Consider the following 25,237-nt stretch of genomic DNA (forward strand, 5'->3'; position numbering starts at 1 on the left):
TCATTTGCTATTTGGGATATTACAGTTTCATTTGAATTAAAAACTTTTTGCATTTCTGGGTAAAAGACAAGAAAGCGTCCTTCACCTCTTTTGTTCCTGCCTTCTCCAGAATGATTTCAGCCATCAGGGGTTACGGTGAGCAAGGACCTAGGGACTTCTTTCCAAAGAGTGTGCCATTTCCCATCTCCCCTCTCTCCTGCCCCCCAGCATCCCTGTCCCCTCACATCACTATCTGAGTGGCTAGCTGCTGGGGCAGGGACCTGGCACCTGATTAAGCGCTGCTGAGAGGCTCTGGAGGGGAACCAGGTGATGCCGGATGGCCCTGAAATAGCTGTGCTTGAAACCAAGAAGGCCACATTTTCCGCCTGAAGGTAACTCTCAGTCCCAGTCCAACTCTCCCTTCCTTCAGCATGGGCATCACAGCTCTGCAAAAGGGACAATCTGGCCCATGCACCCCCGAAAATCTTCCCACAGACTCACGAACAGACTAAAAACAGAAGGACGGAGGACAGGTGCAGTTCTGTTTTCTTTCTACCCCCAATCCTCCCTACACCTCTATTAAAAAGCAATGATTGAAACCCATTTCCCTCCTTGTTATTCCTGCATTATAATTGTTTGTAAATGCCATTTTTTCTTTAATTACCCCTTCCTACATATACATGAGAATGAGAAAAAAGAACAATCCAACATTGCAATTGAATTACAAAAGCATTGCACACGGCTGTCCTATTAACTTCATAGCAGTGATGTGTTATAAAATGCAAAGTGCAGAAAAGGGGGTAGTAATTTGTTTATAAATATGTTAATTAGATAGAGCAAATGCCATATTGCCTGAGAAAAGAAAATCACTGATTGCAAAGTATGCCTTCTAGCATAGATTTCACAGGGCAAAATGTAGTTAATAAAACTACCTTTATGCTTTGTATTACAGCTTTTTAGCATAAATAGCTAATAACCAATTTACATTAATGGTATTGGCACAAATGTAAATTAGGGTCTTTTTGTTTGTATTGCTGAAGTGCAATTCTATTGCCAGACAATTGTATTTGGCCATTTCATTAACTGGAGAGATCTAAGAAACAGATACAGTTCCAGGGCCAGCCCCAGGAATATTAACATGGAAAAGAAATCGCAGCGCACACCTGGCTGCAAGCTGGGGCTCACGAGGGGCTCTGTGTCCCACAGCCCTTTGTTCCTCTATCACCCAGGCAGGCAGAGAGAGACCACGGCTCACAGAAGCCGGTGCTGTCTCACGTTGGGCTGAAAGCAGTCTCATGCAGCTCTTGGAGAGACATCAGCTGCGTTTCTGCTCTGAATCACTGGCAGCGAGGTCTTGCAGCGCTGGCTGCTGCCCCCCCCCCCCCCCCCCCCCCCCAACAAAAAGAGAGGGCTGGAGAAGCATGACCAAAATCTGGGGTTATTTAGTTGAAAGAGGGGAGCTAGTTTTAAGCCAGCTCCACCTGTCTGGCTCAGACCCAGCAGCAGCTGTCCTGCACCCTGCCACACCGGGGCCTGCTGCCCCGGACTGGGCCATGACTGTAGGCCGGCCCTTCTGCCTCTCCCTCTGCTGCCCTTCCCTCCTTCTCTGGAGACCAGACATTTGACTTCACAGCCAGAAAATACCCTCAGCACCTGAAGTTTCAGTCAGCGAGCAGGTCATTTTTGATGACTGCATTCCCAAACAGCAAAGAATGGCATTATGGGGTTCGGCATCAGATGCAGGCTCCGGGCACCATTCTCAGCAGAGGAAGGATGATGTGTTGCAGCAAGGACAGAAGTGGGACTGCCCTCTCCCTAACATGACCATGCTGTCTCCTCTGCTAGCCAACAGTCTTGCACTCCTAGAGCGATTTAGAGCACCCTCCTCTTCCCCATGGTGAAACCTTGCTCCAGCAGCTGGGAGAGGTGCCGTATATTTTCTCAGGCGTAGGAAGCGATGTGGAACCTTGCAGGGGATTTACACCACAGCTTCTCTGCATTCCCTGGATAATGGCTTTCCTGCTTGACACCTAGAAAAAGGGACTGTTGCAGCATAATGATTTTTATCAGGTTAGATAGCAGGTGTGGAAAGGGGCCTTTACAGCCCACTAAATCAATGTTTCTGCTAGCCAAAGATCAAATGTAAATGTTGGCAAATTACTGACAATGCTCATGAAAGCCACACCGTCCCGTCTGCTATAGCAATAGAGGTTTTTCCATTTCAGGCCTCATTCATCTGGGACCTTTCATATTCACAGGGTCTTTCTTTAGTCATGCTATGTAAGCAGCTACTGGATATACCGAAAGCCAATTTTCCCGTATACTTAAGTGTGCTGCTGGAGGGACAATAAATCATGAATCTATTTCCAATTTCATTACCCTTTATGTGATATTGATACAATAGCATCCTTTGCCTTCATCCGCTTGTTTCTGAGATGAAGACTAGAAGAAAGTCTTCTTCTCCTTATATAAATTGGCAATTAGCTGTTTTCCTTTCCTTTCATAAGGACTGAAAGTGACAGACATTTTCTACAGCAAGGTTTTGGAGAAGGGATGTGTATTGGTTCTCTGCAGTTTCGTTTCATGACGTGGAATACACAGGCTGATTTTTACTGCCATTGACACCAGTAAAATATCTCCAGAAAATTCCTAACAAACTCAGATATAATTTGTCCATTTGAATATGATCAGCCATTTTAAAAAATCCTGATGTGACTATACATAAATATATATATTCATCAGTCACACACACACACATAGCCCATCATCAATGAGCAATGTCATTCTAGTAGAACAACAGAATTAGAGCAGATCTCTGCCTTGTATTTATCCCACATTGCTATAAATCAAGAACATTTTCATATAAAGTTCATCAAATTCTATTGGTGCAACTCCAATGTAAACGAGGTCAGAACTGGGCTTCATGACCTCTGCATCCTCTGCCCACTACAAGCACACAGCATTATGAACTAAGTAAGTGTGGTAAGCAAGATAATGCTATCCCCACAGCATACAGAATATTAAAGACAATTAACAACATCAACAAGACGAGTGTTATGAATGGTCAGTACTTAAGAGAAGCAAAAGAGGAGAATCATTTCTCTGGAGATCTGGCACCAGAAGACAGAGCCCATCATGTTAGGTCAGTGCTCCAAGCTGCCTCTGGTCTGGTAATTACTTAAAGTAGTTACCATCTGATTGTAATTAGGTGGACTAAGTGAAAGACTTCATAGTTTCACTTGCATTCCTAAGCAACTAGACCAACGATCCAGTTGGCTCTAGTGGCTCTCTTGCATATTATGAGCCATACAAACACCAAATTGAGCTAATTATGATTCATGTTAAACTTACACAGTCCGATTCAAATCCCATTATCTAAATACAAAGATTCCCAAGGGGTTTCATGAGGTTTGGATCAAATCTACAATGACAAATGCCAAGTTTGTAGGGCCAAAATGAGCTGCTACACCAGTGCAATTTCAGCATAACTCTATTAAAGTCAGTGGGGCTACACTGATTTATGTGAGTCCAACTGAGAAAATTTAACCATTAGTGGTCTGCACAGGAGTACAGAATGCTTACCATTTTATAGCAGCCCTAAGGATTACTTTTTGTTCAAAAAAAGCCCTGTTTTTTTTCAGCTGTAGCTGTTGTATGTTCTCTTGATGGTTTTTCAGAGTTTTTTTTCATACCTTGTTTAATGAGCTCATGATTTCTCCTAGCAAAAATATTTGTTACAACCTATAATGGGGCAGAAAAGCTCTTAGTACAATGTAGCCTTTGAGTGAAATACAGCATTTACTCACACTTAGAGGTATTCATTGACTTCAGTGATGTTGCCTGAGAGGAAATGAGAGAGGAATTTGGTCAATTATATATGTATGATTTTTACAGAACCAGCTTGAGAGTGACAAAAATAATCATTAATGAAGGCTAATGGGAAGGTTCTGAGGTACAGAAATAATGTTTTATAATTTCACTGTAAAGGCAAGGATGGAAGGACTAGAAATGAGTAATTACAAGAGCCACGACCCAATATGGAACAGTGCGTTTGGGAGTATATGACCACTAATGCTCTCACATACTGGTATTTCTATATGAATTTCACAAAGCTTTATCTGCTACTGCAGCCTTGGCTCATGTTTAAGGATACCACCTGCTAACCAGAAGCACCGAAGAGGTTCAGACGCTGGGTAAAAGGGTGTTTACTTGTGCTGAGGGGGGCTGGTGGAGGCAGCTCAGATAATAGAGAGCTGCCCAGTCCTTCCCTGCTGTCAGCGTCAACATCCCAGCCATGGGAGGAAAGAGAGGCGACACCAGGCACCTGGCATCTGGGATGTTGATGGTGATAGTTTCTCTGTCACTGGGAATAGTACTGTTTACATGAAAAGAGTATCACATGGGGACAGCCTTCCCAGAAAAGTGCTACTGACAGACAAGGCTCAGAAAAGTTGGGCTGCTGATTCAATGCTTCTTATGAACCCTTTTAAGCTTTGAATGCCTCAGGGTCGTTATTAGGAAAAGAAGTGCATATTCCATAAACCTACCATAATCTGGCAACTTCTACAAGTGCTAAATTCCCTTTAAAACAGGTGTTAAAAAAAGTACCGAGGCACAGATTTAATAGCTCAGATTTAGTCGGTCAGAATCAAGGGCAGGTATGGAGTAGCTGTTAAAAAATATCAAGCAGCGTGCACACCAAACCCAGCGGAGGTGTGTGAGATGATATATGGTGTAGTTCAGATTGCCACATTTGCCTACAGTCACTGCATTTCGAGCACTATATCCTAACTTAACTGCTTTGTAAAAGTGCTTTGAAATAGGGAAGTGCGAGAGGAGCTATATAAAACCAAATTTTGCTCCATTCTATTTAAAAGTTAAAGGCGTCAGTAAAAGAGAATAAATATCACTCCCTGCTTTGTGCAGATGGGAAAATCCATCACGAAGTGATTGATAATCCTTATTCCCAAGGCAGCCTTCAGGATGCCATCCTGCACCCACACTAGCTCAGTTGCTGACCCTCAGCCTCTCCATGCGACCCCAGGGCAGCCCGCATAGGCAGCGAGCCTGCTGCACTGTTTTGCTGGGGGCCTGGGCACGAGCTGCAGCATGCACCCCAAAATTCAGACCCAGCATCTCCCCAGCGCAAGGCAGGTTATTCATCTGCCCACCAGGACAGAAGGCATTTATGACCCCCCCAGGTCCTTCCACCCAGCTGGAGGTAGGAGGCACAAGGGTGTTGGAGTGAGAGGGCAGCTGTTGGTCGCAGGTTTCGCAGCTCTGCAGCTTTGTCTCCCCTGTTACCAGAAATGCCTGAGTAAGTCACTCCATGCGTGCTTTCTCTAGTACATACAAGCTCTTGCCTGTGAGCTTTGCAAGCCCAGAGGGAGGGCAGGAAAAAACAAATTGTCCTAGCCCATTTCATTTGCCTGGAGATCTCCTCAGTGCCCATTTACAACACCTGTCAGGAGAAATGGGGGAAATATTAAGTGGACGGCAGTCAGTAACTGACACAGACAGATGCATCTTGGCATGAGGATGGGACAGGATTGCAGAGACATAAAGAGAGAGAAGCTCCCCACTGCCCCCTTTGCCTGCAGCCATCACCTTTGCTTGCCTCTGGCCAGGGAATCCATTCCAGTGTTTAGTTTCTAGGAGGGTGTCTAGAGGGTCTTACTGATAGCTGGGCACCTGCTGCATCCTTATTAATCTTCCCTCATTGCTGGGCAGTGGAACATTTAAAACAGCCCTTTTGGTGACTGGATTGTTGTCCATAGTGCACAGTTTTTGTGCAATGTCTATTTGAGGATGTTTATTTCTAAACTCTAGTGTTTTCTACCTATTTGTGTGTAAGAACAGGTGTAAAAGAAATCTCTTACTTGATGTTACTAATGGGTATGTTTCTGAGAAATAAAAGATCAAAGAGAATGAGTAACCTAATATATATCAATCTCAAGAAGGACTTAATTAAATCACAGATATAACAAGTTTAGTTGATAAAGATCCCAATGTTATTTCTAAAGAAGGCTTCCCTCAGAGCCAGAGGGAGCGCAGCAGACCAGCACGATGGTCTGCCACCAGCAGGGACGGGTCTCTGCGGGACAGCCAGCGGGGGGACAGCACAGCTGCCTCTGGCTGCCACATCTGTCAGAGCAGCTGGTGAGGTGCCAGCAGAGCCCGCATCCTTCAGAGGATGTCTCTGATGTAGGACCAGGGACAACTCAGGTCATACAAAGCATTGCCCCAGTGTATCATGGGCCACAGGTTCTAGAGAAGATGCTGGGCAGGCTTCATTTCATGGAGTCCTAGAATCATTTCGTTTCAAAAAGACCCTTAAGGTCACGAAGTCTAACACCATTTCATTATCTGCTGACTCCCTGAGACCCTCAAGGCAAGACCCTCAGCTCCATTATGCTTCATGTCGCAGCCCCAAAGAGCCCCACAATTGCATCCGACCAAAGAACAGTTGGGTTTGGTCCAGCTCATACATTTTGGCCTGTCTGGACAGCCAGTCATAATAGGAAAACATCAGGAAACAAAAATCACAGTTTACTCAAAATCCATGGTTTATTCCAAAAGTGCCCCTTACCCTGTGCTACGGCTCCAGCCACTTACTCTTTTCCCCACTACATTAATGACTCTCTTAATAGCTACTGTTCTCAGTTGTAACTCACATTGCAAGTAAATCACTTCTCTGATAGATAACAAATACAGCAAATACTTTGATCTGTCGTTCTGTGGGCATTAAAATGAGGTGAGCCTGGTGCAGGCAGCTTCTCTCCAACCCTCTTTTGGGAAGCACCTCAGGTAGGAGTCACCTTCTTTAACTCAGCCAAGGCCAAAACCAGTGATCACAGTGCTCCATTTGGTAAAAAAGGGCCTGCAGCTCTCTTTCTTTGGTGTATAACTTACTTTTTCTACTCTGAAACGTATTTGATTAAAATTAGTGCACTTTATCTGAGTGTAATGTTCTCAGCAGTAATTACCACTCCACCAATCCTTGCGGTGGCACAAAGTTTTGATTAGAAACTATTTTTCCTTTGGAAAAAAGATTACCAATAACAGTGTTGACAGCCAACCCTTCTTCCAGACCTGTCATCCCATTACTCAGTCCATGAGCTTTCCAATATTTTTTTTTAAAAAGGGAAAAAGGGGATGGGGGTGTATGGGAGATTAGAAGACTTTCGTGAAGTATGAGGTCAACCATCCACATGCATCACATCTTCACAGCTGGGCCTCACAGGCAAACGTGTCCTCTCATCTAAGGAGTGTCCCAGAAAATCTTGGTAATCTACATTTCCTGAAGCCACCTCTGGGAATCAGATGATTGCGACCACTCAGATCAGTGACTATTTCAATTGCTTCCTGTTAAGAGAGGGGTGAAAACTGCATCTCTGTTCAAGGTCACCAGGAGATAATGGAAGTTCTGTCAGCAAATACGACTCAATGTACAGAAAATATCTCACACCTCTGCCTGCAAAAGCTCTGGTCAAAGTGCAATAAAGCTCTTGTAGCTGTTTGCTGCCTCCAGCCACATTACCTTGGGAGAAGCATGGAGAAAATGCAGATTTCCTTCCATAGAAGGGCTCTGTTCAAAAGCAGAGTTCCCAAAGACAAAAGCACTCACACGCTTCCAGCTGGAAGCGCTGCCCAAGAGCTCTGCCAGGTCGCCTCAGGCCCATAAGGGAAATGCATTCATGTGTTATCAGCCTGTTGGTAAGGCTCTCCCTCACCGCTAGAAAGTGTCTCTTTACATGGTCTTGGAGGAAGGATGGTATAATTGTTACCATATGAGTTTGGGATTTAGGATTTCCTGGCCTGCGATAGCTCTGTGATCTTCAGCAAGTCGCTTAATACCTTCCTGGCAATTCTTCTTTCTTTAAAAAACACAAGGATGAAAATGCTTCCCTCTTCATGGCAGGTTGTGAGGATAAACACAGCTCAAACACTGAAGTGCTGAGATACCGTGATAATGTATGTGTCATAAAAAGGAAATGTCTCACGAATACACTGAAGACAGAAAACAGGTTAGACTTCAAGGAACAGCATATGTCACTCTGGCAGTGTAAAATCAGACTTTACAGCTTTCTCCTTTTCTGCTGTGAAGGACTAAAGCCATGGCTCACTAGCATTCATCCACTTGTCATTAAAGCAACAGTTCTCAGTCAACAGTACAAAAAGCTTCAGACAAGATCTTGCACTAGAAATCTGTGCTAGATTCTCCCTGGTACCTGTAGCCTGCTACACACAGGTCATGGTGCATGGGGAACTGTTGGCTACAGAACTTACTTCTTATCATGACTCCTGATGAAACCTCAAAGAGGTTTTCAGAACAAAGGCTGATAAATGTAAACAAATGAGTCCCAATCCTCACTCACATTATGGCCTGGGTAGACTTTTCTGGAATTGTAATGAGTCTTTCAAGGGGGTTCATGTTTAACTTTCACTGCTTTTCCAGCATACACTGCTACCAGGATTGCTGGCTCAATAAGACTCATTATTTCTCCATAAAGATGTCTTTCTAGATGAGTGTTCTGATCTTGTTTTTGTTTGTGATTGAAAATGCAATGTCCCCAAAATGACAGTGTAAATCAGTAGAGTTTAATTATCAAAACTGTTTTCTCTTCTTAGCAATCTTTGGCTAAACAAGTCAATCTGAGAACAGAGGAAGACGACAGAGTTTGTAGACAGCTTGTACATACCCACACAGTGTGGAGAGCAGTGCACTTATGAGGCTTTTACTTCAGGAGGCCCTACAGGATCAGACCACGTCCTTCATACTACAACAGGCACAAATCAAAGCACCCTTCCTTTGTCTTCAGATGATTATTCCTATATGGGACTAAGGGCATCTCACCCATATTGATCCCCATGACAAAACTCTACAGTGGCTCTTCTGGACATCCACAGGGGCCATCTGGTTTTGGGTCCCCTGTCCACATCTGAACTGATGATGACAAATCCAACACTGTATACATGTTATTCAAAAGGTAATTTGGCCCTGCAAGAAAGTCAGCAGCTTGGATCTGTGACCTTGACAGCCTGATGTGCTGAATCTCTCTGTTCAGGCAGTTCAAGGGCAAAAACGCATAAGTTTGCTAGGACCGTAAGAACATTTCCAGTTAATAGGCTGCATTAATGTCGAAAAGTTAAATTACAGTCTTTACACTTTCCTCTGAATACTCAGCTCCATTTGTGCGTGTATGGACGAGAGAGATTTTGAATTAATAAATGTGGTATTACGGCATGATCCTTTAAGCAACTGAGAGATAAAAGTCTGATTTTTGTTTCAGTCCTAAGCACACTGACATCAGGGGTAAATTTGGAGCTTGATGCAAGGGAATCAGCTGTGCAACAGATATTAAAGCTAATAGGAGCCACAAGAAAAACAAAATGACATTCTCTTCCCTGGACAAGAAATTAAATACAGATTGCAACTTATTCAAAGAGTTCAAAGTCAATTACTTTTTCCACTGAAATCAATGAGAAGGACTTTCCATTTCAGTTCATCAGACTTGCTGCCCGCTGAGAAGAGTGACTTTATCTGGGATCTTTATCACCATTTGCTTTCCAGGGTGGTTGGGTTTTGTTCTTTCTTTCTCTGTCTGATTGATGATAGGTCTTATAAATACAACATTCTTTTTCTTCATTTCTTTTTTTTTTTTTTTCCTAAAAGCTGCTTTCAATAACTGGTTAGAATTTTGAATAATCATTGGAATTCGCCTTTAAGACATTGTAAATGTCACAACAAAGATCCATATTAGCTGGATGAAACATCCAAAGCACCTGTCCTGTTCTCCAACAAGACCACCAAAGTGGGGCTGCTGTCAGGGATAGGTCTGTGGAGACATTCTGACCGGGGTCAACCTCTGCCCAGTGACCTGTCTTAAAATGATGTGCATACTTTGACTTTGTCTTCATTTATCACTGGTTAAGGTGAGCGTCACTTGGATGGGTTTGTTCTTTCTCCTTCAGTGGTAGCAGTACCTACAAAAGCATACAGCCATTTTTAAAACCACTGCAGAAGATGAAGTGGATGTGGCTGAGGTACACTAGGCTGATGTCTACACTTCATTCATTCAAAGATGCCAACTCTATCTGCTTATATGCACTAATCCCAAATTCTGTTTTGGGGGATTGTGTGTTGGCATTGTCATCTCCAAGATCGGCCTCTCAGCCTGACAACTTTCAGTCATTCCTTAAACCGTGTGTCCACACAAACATGATGTCTCTTCCCCTTATTTTCCATACAACGTTTGATTGTTTGATTCCCTGGATGACCCAGGGCTGGTATAAAATTAGAATGCCCTCCCAGGTTATGTACCACTACACCGGCTCAGGCAAGCTGAGGATCTGGCAGATGAATCAGAAGGGCCCAATTTCAAACATTATTTAATAATCACCATAACATTTAGCCATTAAGAAGCCACAGTAATTAATCACTTCACTCTAAACTTCCCATGCCCTTTAAGTTATCTCACTCCCTGTGGTCTTTGCTCTGCAGCCTGCCTGGTGTGCATGCAGCAGCTGGGGAGTGATATACCACTGCATTCAGGAACAAATTTCACCCCATGGTCATCTGCCCCCACAGCTTGTGCTTCTAAAGATAGGTGCATACAGTGGGCTGCACCTGGGAGAGCCACAGAACAGGGGCACCCCAGCAAAGACAGACATTTTCTGAGTGCCCTCCATCCCCTGCAGGGTAATGAAGGGCTGGGGAGGTCTCATCTTCCCTCTGCTTGATGTTTCACATCTTTCCAAAGCCAAGGTTATCCAAAAAAGCCAGTGCCATCACAGCACGTGATGCAGGCCCCACGCATGTGGCACAACAGTGTTCTCCATGCTCCTGGGCACCATGGGGCAGGGCAGCCAAAGACACCAGGTCCAGAACCAACAGCCCAGAGAAGCTCTGGATAATTCAGGTTACCTGAATGGGAGGATTTAAACTTTGACAAAGGCCCATTAAGTGGAAGAGTATCCTTTTCAAATAGTATGCTACATGTAAGTATTACATATACACACACATATATATAATATATGTAGGACTTGCTATCGGTTAGCTAAAGGAAACTATTATTTATATTTGTTAAAGACCATTCTCATGAATGATTTCTTATTCTTGAATTACAGTTTCCAGTCTAAGGGAAGAAAATCAGATCTGAACTCTTCATAGAAAATCTTGTTTTAGACTAAGGGAGAGGGAAACACCCAGATCTCTGTTTTGTAGGAAGAGCAAAGAGTGTGAAACATCCCCAGCAGACAGGGTGACAGGCTCTGTATAGAAACACCACTGTCCACCACCCAAACAAACCACCAGGAAATGCTTTCCGATGACTGGTGTTGCGATAAGAGGCAGAGTTTGTCATTCAGCAAACAAACACACAGGACGCATGCTGAGAGCTGGTATCAGTGTTTTTCTGCCCTAGCTGGACTGCACTGTGCACCACAACATCCATCTGCTCAAGGAGGGCTCAGGGCCACTTCTTTTCAACACACCAACAGCAGAAAATTATCCCTAAATGAGTTGTGGTCTTCCTGACAAAGTAGACCTGGTCGTGCCATGGCAAAGGTGATGTCCAAGTTTCTGTAGAGACCCACCACCTCGCAGATCCCTTTCCTCATGTGAGGGAAGTGCCTCGACATGGTGGGAGTGAGCTGCTTCTGGTGCAGCGTGTGCCCAATGTGTCAAGCAGTGGTGGAAGGCTTTAGGACAATAGGACTTTATTTTGGTCATATAGTCCGTGGCAGTGCAGTGTTTTCAAACAACAGTGGTGACTATACAGTTTTGTAGGCTTTTAATTACCATGTTTTTGGCACCACTTAGATATTAGGGACAGCCTGGTGTCTCAAACTCTGTCTTGGGATAGTAGAGACGTGAGTTCAGCCCAGCCACAAACTTCCTGGAGATAAATTGCTCGGTCTGTTTGGTGACTCATTCTCTGTCTATAAAAACAGAGCCAATATCTCACAAGGATGTCAGGAGAGTGGAATAACCTACTGATTGTGGTGCTCTCACCTACACCAGTGGAAAAGACCAGGGAAGCTTCCAGGGCTCCCACTCTCCCCATTCAGCCAGCAACCAGTCCCCAGGACTGACTTCCACTCCCAAAAGTTCAGAGCTTTCAGGCCTGGTTGGATCCCACCAGAGCTTTTATATGGCCTTATACAGCCAAGGTTATAAGACAGGCTCTGAGATTACTAGAGCAAGTTATAATGTCATTAAAAAAAAAATACAGTGCATTTCATTGCTTCTCACATTTCGTAAATAAAAATTATAAAGCTGGATTTTTTTTTTGCTGAAGTATGAATTTACTTGATAAATTAAATTCCTGTAGTTTGGGCCTACTCAGAATAAAGACTTACACACACCCAAAGGATAAAGAGGAAAGAACCAGAAGCCTGTCGATACTATGAATATGAAAAGAATAAACATTATGATCTATGCAAAGCATACTTTTGATCTTGATTTTACTTAAACTCTCTATGAGCTGCCTCATCCCTGGTGTGTTGACCACAGGTCCCAGGGCCGGGTGCTGCCCTGTGCTTCCCCAGGTGGACCCCACACACCATGCTGAGAGAGCCAGAGCCCACCCCGGACCCCACCGCCACCCCAGGCACTGGGATGGGAACAGCTGCCTGCCTTCTGTATCCCTTTTTTTAAACCTCGTGGTAACCTTGGCAAAGGAAAAAAAAAAAAAGAAGTAAAGAAAAAAACGTAATCGTAAGAGAGCCCTCTGCTGGTAAATTAATTTCTGACTGGAGAAGAAATGACAAAATTTAGCTTGTGCTGGGTTTCTCTTCTACCTTGTCAGCAGATCTATAAGGTTACAGAAAATAGCATCATTTCATAACTGCATTAAAGGAACAAGGACATCTGAAAATCCATGTGCTGGGAAGACGATGGTGAACAAAGTCCCCGTGTTAGGGAAATTGAGTTAGGACAGTTCACTGCTGATGTCCTGGGGCAGATTTAACTATCGAGTTAAATCCCCCTGACGTTAGAGGTGACACTACAACGCAAGCCAGCATAGGACGCTGCCCACTGCATGAAACGAAGACTCGGCAGGATGCCAGGCTGGGAGAAGAGGAGAGAGGAGAGGCTCCCCATGCCCTGTTTGCACACACCGATCACCTGGGTGTGCTGCATATGTGATGAATATCAAGTCCTTACCCAAGGCACCAACCTGCCCTGCCATTCAAGAGGGTATGAACGTTGCTAACCCTAATTTCTGCATTTCAGCCGTACCATGACAGATGATTGCATTGATTCTGTTAGTACGGTATTATTACCTTTTAAAATGCATTTAGGGTTGAAATAAGCCTTGGGGGAGCAGATAGTGGGGTAGGTGTAGGGTGGCAGTGGCGAGTGGCTGGGAAGCCATCAGTGCTGTTTCCCTTTGCAAACAGGTAGATATCATATCCCAGGCCTGGAAAGCCATCCTTCTTTACCTACATAGCTTTAACACAGCCCTCCCTGGGATTTTGCCATCATTACCCATTCTGCTAACCATCAGGCACAATCCCAGAGATACCCTCTGGTATGAGGTCCAGGCTCTTGGGGGCCAGAAGGACTGGCACAAAGCCCTCATCTCCCTGCCCACCCACCTGTCCCATCCTGCCACCAAGAGGGTGCAGGGTAAATAAATAAAAATACGGAGAAACACTACATTGGATGACACGTGACATCGGGAAATATACAGACAATAAAGTGATGTCTTGCTGCAGTTTGAATGTGATTATCTGAGGCAAAAATACACTGCGAACCACTTGGCAAGAGGTCGAGTGTACTTGGGCTTCGTGGTTCCTCTGAAAAGCCTGACAGCAAAAAGCAGAGGGATGCTACCTTTGGAACAAACTGCCTGGATGCTTTTTTCTCACTAAGACCCGCTTTTTATGTTCATCTATTGAATTTTAAAACAGCCAATTTGGAGAGGGAGCCTTAATAAACTGACCTATTCTCTGCAACACTGGTTTCATATTTTTCATCTCTTTCCTAATATAATCGATAGTAAAGGAAAAAATGGGCTGTAAGTAAAATTGCTCATGTGGGCAGTCAATGGTGAGCACTGAAAGGATGTTTTAATAACAATTAACATCTCCAGGCATCACGTTGCAGCTGTCAGAGTGGTCAGGGTTAGCGCGCTGTCAGCGGGAACCACTTCCCTCAGACTGTGCACCTCTGCAACGCCACAGGCTCCTCAGTTTTTGGAAAAATGTGGTGTACTGGGTATGAACCAAGCAGAGTATGAACTAAACAAGTGTGAAATAACTTCTTGTTGCAGAAAGTGTTCAAGATGCTCAGTCTTTACTCCAAAGAGAAGAGCTGGGCCCCGCTGTAGAGAGAGAGCAGGTCAAAAGGAGCAAATGCCTCATTGCAGCCCAATCTACCCCTGGTACAAACATTTCTTGCCAGCAGGACCCAGGCTGGGTACCTCTCTGTGCCATACTATGCTGAGCACATGCTCCCCTCTGGTGGATTTGTGATACAGTCACCAAACCATCACAAATTTTTCCCTGGCCACCAAAAGCCCCAGCCACAGGCCAGCACACTGGTTTCTTTGACCCTTCAGGTCAGCACAAGGCTATTTCATATCTCCTGGGAATGCCTGATACACCTGGCTGGATCTGCCCTGTAGGAAAAACATCAAGATCTTCTTTCAGACATCTATACTGGGAGCCTGAAGTTCATCTAAGTACTATTTGCAAGTAGCGGATTTTATTATTATATTTTTTTAGTACTAGGTCAGTATCTTTTTCCAATAATTGGGTACAGACCTCAAAATGGACTTTATTATTTTATCAAAAATGTATGATTTGCACTTAAAACTGAGAATGCTCTCCAGCTGTCAGCTGCCTTACTCCATTATTCACAATCCTGATATCAGTTTTTTAGATGCTAAGCTATTGTCCAATGGTGGGTTGTGACATGTGGGAGGATGGAGGGCTTAGAAATGAACACAGGGCTTTACAAGTGGGCCGGACTCAGGAATTTTGCACAGACTCTGTTGGGACCAGGAGCGTGGTGGTGCTGTCCTCATGTCCTCCTCGGCTCAGGGAGCTCAGAGCCTTGCCTCAGCTGATGCCACCTGTGCTTTGTTTTTCCTCTCACACCTTCACTGCATATCCTTGGGCTTATCTTCTGTGTGCAATGTATTATTTGTTGGCTTGCTTTAGTCAGTTTGTTCCAAACTCCCCACTACTCTGGATGACCAAGAATTATCATTGAAATAACCACACCAAAGCAAGGAAGAAGTTCATAGAATCATAGAATCACAAAATGGTTGGGGCTGGAAGGGACCTTAAAGATCATCTAATTCCAATGCTCCTGCCCTGGGCAGGGACACTTCCAAGACTAGGGACATAAAAGCAAAAGCTCAGATAAGAGCAAAATTCTCATTTGTGTCTTTGATAATTCTCTCTTTGATGTTAAAAGCTTATCTTAAGAAAAAAGCCTGATAGTGACAGCCCGTCCAGCAAAAGAAAGTTGATGTTCAAATAACAGGAAACCTATTTGCCAAAACCCAGTGCAGGAACATCACTGGATCATGCCCCACATGTTAGGCACCTTTCCCCAGGTGCTCCCTACTCATGCACCTTTGCTTTATGTCAGACCCTTACTCAGCAGCCTCTTCAATGAGAAGAAATCAAACCTCTTAGTGAGCCTGGTGAGACAGACAGAATCAGGGCTGTAACACAGCACTCACTTTGCAGTGTCCCCAAAGCCACCCAGCGGATGCAGCATTCCTCCTGCTTTCTTATTCTGCTTTCTGCTCGTTCTGTGAAACTGTAAGCTCATCTCTACATGAGCTTTGCTCTATAATTCACTCTCTGGTCTCTGGTTTAAGACACACCAGATTCAAGCTATAAACTGCTTCAAATATCCTGAGAACTTCTGCAAAGCACAATGCAAATTTGAAAAGTTCAAGCCTGGTGCTAATGCAATAAAAGAAGGCGAATATGATTCCAGATATACAGTTGGTGTAATGCCTTTAGGAACCGCTCCATCAGTTTGATTTAGAAAATGATTGTATTATGTTAAAACAACTAAATTGGATAAGAGGGAGAGGGATTTGTTGACGTAAATCTTGTCTCTGGGTTCCAAACCCCTCAGAGTAAATGCAAATAAGAAAATATATACAGAGAGAACCGCCGATTTCCCCTGAGGAGATCTTTTTTCAAGGAAGTAAAAGTCCATATTGGAAATCAATCCAGTTGTTTATACAGCAAGAAACCTCTGTTGGAAGTCAGTGGGAAGGAACATTGGAAGCAAACCATCAAATAGCAGAACAAAGGAAAAATATACCCAAACTATACATCCCAAGCTTATTGTTTTCAAATAATGGTTCTGATTCTGACCTCATCTGGCATAAATCAGGAATAATTTAGCATGTGTCAGCTGAACATCAGCAGCTCTGGGCAAACAAAACACAATGGAAGAGAAATCAGGAACAGACCCAACAGCTTCAGCAAGACTCACCATGAACAACCAGCATGGGCAAGAAGCAAGGCAGGGGAAACATTAGGCAGCAGAAATTCTTCAAGTATTTTGCACGGACTTAACATGGTGCACCTGTGGCAATCTCCAGCCTACCATCTGAAAATGATGGCTATTCGCTTTAATATTTCTTTTGCCAGAAGAGCCCTGCCACACAATATCAGCCCTGAGGGAGATGGAGACCAGGGTAGGAGGTGAGGGATTTGCCTCCCTTCCGCTACCCAAAATGGGGGAAAGAGCATCAGGGTGCTGTGCCCACTGGAGGAAGCTTTCCACAGAGAGTTTAGGAGCCAGCTGTGATTTTACCAATTGGCTCTTCCTCCAGCCCAGACTTGTTTGTCCCCAGCCTTCTGCTTAAACAGGTAATTGAATAGTGCTTTTGCTGAATTAAATAGAAGATCTGGGAAATAAGCAGCTCCATGCTGTAGAAATGAGGGGGAAAATTATCGATACATATGTCTGTGTAATGCTAACAGCTGTCAAGAAGTAAAAAGGAACAAAGCTGAAATGACACTGTTACACATCTCCATATAAAATTATTTCCCCGTAGCCATCCCTGTTCCTTCATCTGCTACACCAGCAGGGAACCATTTCCTAGGTGGTGAATTAACTCATTAACATTATTCAGAGCTTTGATCGCTGAACAATGGCCCAAGGCCTGTTGGGTATTGTCCCTCTTCCCCCTCACAGACCTGCAGCCCCCTGTCCAGGCAGGCTCAGCCAGCAGTGCTGAAGGTGGTGATGATGGTGATGGCAGTGGTGATGGTGATGGCTCACGAGCAGGTGCAGGTGTCCCCAGAGGACCTCATGCCTTGCTCTGTGCACTGGTTTTGGGGAGCAGTGTCTGTTCTGAGGGTTGCCAGCCTGGTGGTGCCTGGATTCAGCCTCAGCTCACCCTTACTTCAAGCCAAGTCATCGTGCGAGCAAATGTGAGTAATGTAAACCCCAACAGGCGGCACAGTTGCAAAGTTTATTATGGACACAGGCTGATAGAAACGGAAAAACCCGTGCTTTATCTCCTCCTGTGTGGAGTGAAATCACAAGGGCATCTTGCCCTTGCTGCACAGCCACAGGCCCTTGGTGATGGCCGGGGATGGGGACTTGCCCTGGGCCGGCCACGGGCGCAAAATGGCTGCAGCACCTCTGCTCACCCAGCAACCGCAGGTCCTCGGCCTCCTCCAGCTGTCTCCTCCCTACAAGTGACCTCCGGCACCTCTCTGGGAATGCTATCGTCTTTTTAGCAGAATAAAGAGAAGCCACCAGGAGGCTCTTTCCGTTCTCTTTAACTGGCATACAGCTCAGTCTTTGACAAGGAAGTGTGCCCTGATGAGAGGGCTCTGGTCCTGTGATGACGCAGGCAAAGTTACAGGCCAGCATTCCTGGCCACCAGACCTTCAGTGGAATGGGTTTGTGCTCAGGAAGGAAAAGCTGTGTGCCCTTCCCAGGACATTTCTAAATTCCGTGTGACTACAGCCTCTCAGCTCAGGAGAACCAGGTTTCCTCACAGCCAGGGCTACGTGCGGTGTGAGGAAAGGGCCAGCCACTCGGCCCTGCTCTGCAAGGGAAGCGCCAGCTGCTCTGCTGGACGCCTGCACCCACAGCTTTGTCTGTGCCCAGAGCTGTAAACACCACCCTGAGCACTTTCCCAGAAAGGACGAGGACAACAAGCTGATTATGTGACAAAAACACCCAAAGTCCTGTTTTGAGAAAACTTCGGCCATGGAGGAGAGCAAGGTCTGCGGGAGACACAAACAGGGCTGGAGCCAGCCCAGGGCTGCACCTGTCCCGTGTGCGTGGGAAGGGGGGAGATTGTGGGCTTAGGGCTCATGCACTGATAGCAACGGGCTGCTTTGCACAGTGTTTTGATGGGAATTGCACATAAGCTGCTACAGTTTTTAATGAGGGCTCTCCCTCCCTCTCATTTCCCTAGTGGAGGAGGGGTCACATCATCGTGACTGAACTTTAGTAAAACTTTGTAAATCTACAAAGATTTGTGTCTGCTTTCCTCCATGTTAGTGCAACATTCCCAGTCACTTTCGTGACAGCGGTGAAACAGACAGAGATTATAGAAATCTCACGTGCCATTAGGGCAATATTTTATTAAGTAAAAAGTCTTCTTTTCTCCTTGAGAGACAGTTCTCTCTAGTGCTCACAGATATTCTTACATTGCCAGCTCATATTTTTGTGATCCTTTCCAGGGGACTGGAAGAACCATATTAGCATGAGATAATTTAGACTTCTATTAACCTTCCTAAACTGTGGCACAAGGAGCACAGGTACAAACTGTAAATGCAAAGCAGCAGCTAAGTGCGCTGGAGGTCTCACTTGGTGCCTTGCAGAAATCCCTGTGGAGAGACATCAGCTACTGCTACCTCACTGCAAAGGCCCGTCACTCAGGCCGTGGCAATTCATTTTTAATCACAGGGGATGGAGCTGGTTGAGAAGTCATCATACAAGAACACTGGAGAACAGGGGGATGTGCACCTCACAGCATTTAATGGGGGGACTAAGGCAGTTTACATGCCAACGGGGAGAAAAGGCAATAGCAGAAGGAATCTTAAAGCACTGACCATAGAGGAACTTCTATGGGCCAAGTTATACCTTGAAAAGTCCAGCTCGTGTCCCTGCAGGATCAAAAGTGTCAGGGGCATATCCCTGAGATGTAAGTAAGTTTCTCCTCCTGCTTGGAAATCCCTAGGTCAGCTGTACACTGCCATCATTCTCCTGGAGGAAAGGGAAAAGTACATTCATCCAGAAGCCTCAGTTACTAGAGAGAGGGGTTTTCATCCTAAAATGTCCTGTTGCTGCCTTTACTGCTGGCAAGAGACATTGTGGCCCTGCACATGGCCAGCTTTCAGCCCTGGTAGTAATTTCTTTTCCCAAGGTCACCTGCAGGAAAACCAAAAATAGGAACAAAACATCCTGACTCCAAATCTTGCACTTTAATCATATGGCCACTGCCTCCCTCTTGCCTTTGCCAATTTTATACTGTCCTGCTTGCAGCGACATTCATGCTCCACAGCACCACTCTCCTCCAAAACGAAAATCAATAGAAGTCAACACTGATTTAAAAACCAAAGCAAATGAACTTTTCGGTAACTCTGACAATCACTCAGGAAGGACGAAAGCACTCCAGACACCAACACCACGCTGGGTTTCTAGGGCAGTGAGTGTGTTGTATCCAGCCTGCTCTGCTTCCCAGTGCTGCTTCCACTATGAAAAACCAAACTCTTAAATCATGTTTTACACAAGAGAATGTCAAAATCTACCATCCTGTACCAGCCTGGAGAAAGTAGGAGGGGGAGTATAATAGCTATAACTACCAGCTCTATTTATGTATCCGCCAGACCTATACTGCTGGATAAATATACTGTATGAAAATCCCTGGGAGAAGAGCGATTACGGTAAGAGTGGCTTATCTGCATGATATTTGATTAACAGATAAGGAGCTAAACAAACAGTGATTTCTGTTTGGCAACCTGTCCTATTTCCTCCTTGAATGGTGGAATGTTTAAAAAAGAAAGCAAAAAGCCTATTTTTAGAAGCAGTGAGTTCTTGGCAATGACCTGTTCCTGCATCCCAGACAGCTGCCACCCGATGAAAGTTTGGGGAAGGAGAGCATCCACGCTGCTGGATGCCTCACTGGCCCCCTCCAGCCCCACAGCCACCACGCACAGCACCACGGCCACCACACCGGTACCTCCCAGGGGACCTCAGCAGCTAGAGGTGCAAGGCAAAATCCAAGTCCCCTTGAAAGTAATAGCAAAGCTTCTGCTGAATTCAGTCAGGTCAGGGCACAGTCTTAGCAAAGACCTCTCATTTTTTGGAGGAGCTCATCCTGCTCCTCCTGGCACGCTGCTCACCAGGTGAACCTGGGCGTGATGATTCACCCCAGGGATGAGGAAGACTCTGCTGGTGGTCAGGAGTGGTGGAGTCAATGCTGAAGGAGCACCTGCACGGCTGCCTGAGAGCAGACCGGGAGCTGACAATGGCAGAAAGGTAATTCAACTCTCTTTTGGAAAAAAATCCCTGTGGAAAACACTCAAATGCATATAATTCACACCTGTTCTTTTTTGCTGGAAGCCTGGCCACAGGGTATGTATAATGATGAAAAATAGAAAAATTCTCTTATGGAAAAATGAACTATGCAACCTCAAAAATATCCCCTTCACATTAAAGATGTGTTTCTCTTATACAACTGAAGAAAATCCTGGTTGAAAGTGAACTGTTTTGTAGTTCACATTATGTTCTTTGCATCGAGTTGGAGGTGGCAGAACTTCTCTGGGGAGCCTCACGCAGACATTTCATGGGTTTCCTTTTTTTTCCCCTTTTTTTTCAAGTCTTCTATGTGCAAAACCTAATGGCTTGTTTTTCTCTTTTCCCGGAGAGAAAAAATGATCCTGATTCAAAGCAGCACTGAAATACAAGGCTCTGCCAGATGTTACATAAACGATGATGTAATGCCAAAGTATTTCATTACACATGCAGCTCTGTTCTTCAGCCCAGCAGTGATTTATTACATTTTGTCAATCCCATTTTATGTACCCACATCATTTTTACATCATTTTTCTTCATGACATTGTTACATTCTCACAGAAGCACATAGAGATAACATCATAACAGTGCAGGCAATGAAGTTAGCATTTTACAAATAATGTTACTAATAAATAAGTATACCAGTGAGGGGGAAATGGTCTGTTTGAGAAAGTGAAAAGCAAATTTACCTTTGAATAATCTGATGGGGGGAAGAGGCCATAGTTCCAATAAGAAAATCGAGGCTGTATCCTCTCGAAGCATCTTCTGCCTTCATGCAGAACAGTGAGAAAATGCCTCTCTTGCCTCTTTTCAGCTTAATCTCACATTCTCTTTGTTTTCCTAATGTGCTCTGTGTGCTGCCAGCTAGATCTGATACACCAGCTGCTTGGTCAAAAAGATTCATCAGCGAGTGCAAGAAGATCAACACTTAAAATCTGTTTTGACCCTGAAATTTTCAAGCCATAAGATATATTAGCTTTTTTTTTTTCCTAATCTTCCTTGAAGATTTGTTAGAAAAAGCACACCCAGCAACATCGCTTGATATACAGAGAAAAGGAATTGCAGAAACAGTAAGCTGAAAAGATATGAAGGTTGCATCAAAATAATGCAGCAGGATACTTAAAAGATGCATTCCTACAGAAATATGGTTAAAGAAAATAACCCCTCTGATGAGCTGAATGCCAAGAATCCTGTTAGATGACTGAAGCAGGGAAGGTATCTTTCCTAGCAGGCAGCCATTAACCTGCATCATGCAAAATGATGCAGTGAGAAGAGGCATCTACTAATAATTTGAAGTTTCCTTGTTCCAAAGGACGTGGTGCCAAATTCTGCTTTTTCTATGTCACTAGAAAATCAAATGAATCTGCTGTTTTAAATGGCATGTCCCCCTTTGGCATATAAAAGGCATATCCCCCTTTTAAGCAGAGTGTCTGCAGGACAGTATTTTTTACTTAGTGGTTAAGGAAACGGTCAGCAGAAGACTCAATTATATGCTTAATTCTCATTAATTTCAATGGTTAAGCACATGCTCAGAGATTTGGCTAAACCAAAGCCTCCTTCTCCCGTTCTTTGTGATATGCTTGGGCCCTAATCCAAAGCCCATTAAAATTTGTCAGAGGCCACCCACTGACTGCACGGTATCTTGGATTTCATTGCAGAGTACTCAGCCTACCCGAAAATGTCAATGTTTCGCAGAGACATGCTTCTGCACTTACATATAGCTGAGTGTTTCCCAAATGTGGATGTCAGAAGTAAGCTGTCCAGCTGTCCAGAAAGGAAGCATTGCTCTCTGCTCCAGGACATCTCTGAGTAGATGTCTGGTCCACAACATATTCTTACTGTCTAAAGCAAGCAGAGAGATAAGCTGGAGTTTATTTTGACTCTCTGCATGGGTTTCCGAACATTTTTAACTAATGCTCTAGTTGCATTGGCAGGTTGGGACTTGCCATGTCCTCTTGTTTCTGTTCCCCAGCTGATGAGACTCAATTTTCCAGCAAAGGTAAGGAGAGAGTAGAAGTGGAGAAACCTCAACATAGCACACATTTCCATCTCTAGTTAACACTAGATCTGGCCAAGCAGAATCTTTAAAACAAAAGTCAAGCCCTTCTGCAGTTGCTGTTTATGTACTCACAAAATGTAGACCCAACCAACCCCATCATTGCCATAAGTCATCTCTACCACCATTAACTCAGAAGAGGGATGTTTGGGGAAGGGCAGGCATGGAGAAGGGAAAGGACTTGCCCAAGGCTGTGCAGAAGATAAATGGCAGGGCCAGGAACAAAATCAGGTCTCCCAAGGCCCTTGCTATTATGGTTAAATGCCACCTGAGAGCAGAGCTTCATCTCCTCAGAGTAACTTCACTCAAAATACTGAGGGGTAGTTTTGGAGGTTTGGCCTCTTGACCAGCGTGCATCTCCAGGAGCTCAGCAGCTGGTGCCTCAGCAGCGGGTGAGACATCCCTCAGCTGGTCAGAGGGCACGTTTCTGGCAGGGGAATGGGGAGCCTGCAGCCCCGCTCACCAGCCCCTGAGGACGGTGAAGATGGACCAAATGGGACTCATCCCTTCTCGTGTCCAGTGGTGCAGGTGGAGGCTGAGCTGGGCAAGGTCCATGGGGTGACACCTGAGTTGGGGAGGAGGGACATGGTGCAAAAAGCGAATATGCATGCAACACAGCCATCTTCTCAACCTGGTTCTGTGTGAGGATACGCAGAGATGAATAAAGAGCTTTTAAGGAAGCGTGGCATACACAAGGATACAACCCCTCAGCGGGTGCAGGCTGCTTTTCTTTTCTCATCAGAATTCCAAAAAAAAAAAAAAAAGGTTATTATCTAACTAGCCATGAGATTTAAACTGGGGCAAATAGGAGTTTGATTTCTTTTCAGATAAAAGAGATGTTACAAATGAGAATTTTATCTTGCATGGAGGCGTGACAAAGTATGAGACAGAATCCTTCTTGATTACAATCTTCCATCATTTTGATTTTATAATTACTGAATGGAATCAATCAGCTTTCAATTGTTACCTTGGCGAAAGATTAAAACATCATTACTTGTCATACATATTTCACACTTTAGCAAATTTTAATAAACTGAATGCATGAGAAATGGTCGTATTATCTTTCATGGCACTGGGCTGCTAATGACATTTCTATTGATTTTAATTCACATTTGTTGGTCAAAATTACTCAGATTCAGGCAAGGCATGGGCTCCCATAATCAACACTAACAAATGAAGACTGCTGAGCACTGAAATGGCTAAAATGGAATCATTAATCAGAAATATCATAAAATAATTGCCAATGAGCTAGGGAGGTCTTATCTTTCTAATGATCATCCTTTATGGTATATCGATCCTTATATAATTGGTACGTGTTGGTGATCTCTCCATGAGAGTGCTAAGGTGGAAGCAAGGGGCAGCACCGCAAAGCAGGTGACACAAGACAACCACGGAAAGATGTCCTGTGTGCACCTGCCTGTCAGCACCCAGAGCCATGGTGGCCACTTTCACTGCCCCAGCTGGCTTGGTGGGAAAGACTTCAGACCCCCCAAACAGCGGCATTCCCTGCCAAATCCCAGCTGGTGCCAGCACTGGCTGCTACACCTGCCGTGGCAGTTCACAGTGCTCTGTTCAGCTGTGCCAGCCTCCATGCAAGACCATGACACATCTCCCATAAATACAGAGACAGGGAGCATCCACCAGACACCGTGGGGTCTCCAACAAGGGTGTCTCCTCCTGGTCAGCCACAGTAACTCATGGGGCTGGGCAGGGCAAGCTTACAGTCCTCAGTGGTACACACAGACCTTAGAGGAAACACTGAGGATGAAACAACAGCTTCATAAAAATGCATTATATCATACTGTGGTTCTCATGCTTATAACATGGAACCTCCTTTTTATCACTATTTGAATAGTAAGACCACGACCTCATCAGTTCCTGTAGATTTTCCTGTGTGTTTCTACACCCAGCGAAAGTTGAAAAAGCCTCCTGCTTTGACACATTGCTTTAAATACCTTCTGATACAAATTGTAGGACAATATGCTTCTCTCACTACATACACTGTGATTAAACCAATAGTCCAAGCTATCCTAAATAGCCCTGTCAATTTAGACAAGCAGACATACTCAATATTCCTGAAAACCAAGCCACGCTGATACACCAACAGACTCAGAACCTTACCTTGAAGGACACAGTTTTGGGAATCCATTCCAACCAGCATTTTTATGCTGAATCATGTTTTGTTATTTGAAATCATATTGGTGCTTTCTCTTCCACTTCAAACAAGACTAAATAGCAAGGTGATGTCATTAGGTCTTGAATTACTCAGATATCATTACAATTATCAATACACTACAGAACATTTACTAATATACTCTGAAATATTATAAATAATTAAAACTTAAATACATTTGTTGAATTAATAGAGCACATTTTGTGATACATTTTTTCGTTCTTCTCCTATGGTCCAATACTGGGATGCTATTAGCCTACAGTTCTGCAAGCTTTTAAAAATCAACTTAGAGAAAGCCCTTGAGATGTGCCATTAACACCAACAGAGCCTACTGCCTACTACTGATCTCCTTGAGCTCCTGTGCCAGTCAGCGGAGTTAGGTAGGTTTATCACCCTGTAGGGCAACTCAATAATACTGCCTCAAGCTTTATTGTTTTAATGTGTGTACTCACAGACACATGCAATTCACTGATTTACAGCTGTATCTCACCAGTCACAG

General features: G+C 44.4%; 1 long non-coding RNA gene across 1 annotated transcript in view; it reads right to left on the minus strand.

The window, feature by feature from the left end:
• Positions 1–21,231, minus strand: part of LOC121062174 — a 61,726-nt gene extending 40,495 nt beyond the window's left edge. The window contains exons 1-2 of the long non-coding RNA XR_005815450.1: positions 21,199–21,231; positions 3,786–3,819 (exon numbers count right to left, since the gene is read on the minus strand). This is a non-coding gene — a long non-coding RNA (uncharacterized LOC121062174). The remainder of the gene's footprint in view (positions 1–3,785; positions 3,820–21,198) is intronic.
• Between the last annotated feature and the right edge of the window lie 4,006 nt (positions 21,232–25,237).

The sequence above is a fragment of the Cygnus olor genome, chromosome Z (assembly GCF_009769625.2).
Source record: "Cygnus olor isolate bCygOlo1 chromosome Z, bCygOlo1.pri.v2, whole genome shotgun sequence".
Taxonomy (NCBI): domain Eukaryota; kingdom Metazoa; phylum Chordata; class Aves; order Anseriformes; family Anatidae; genus Cygnus; species Cygnus olor.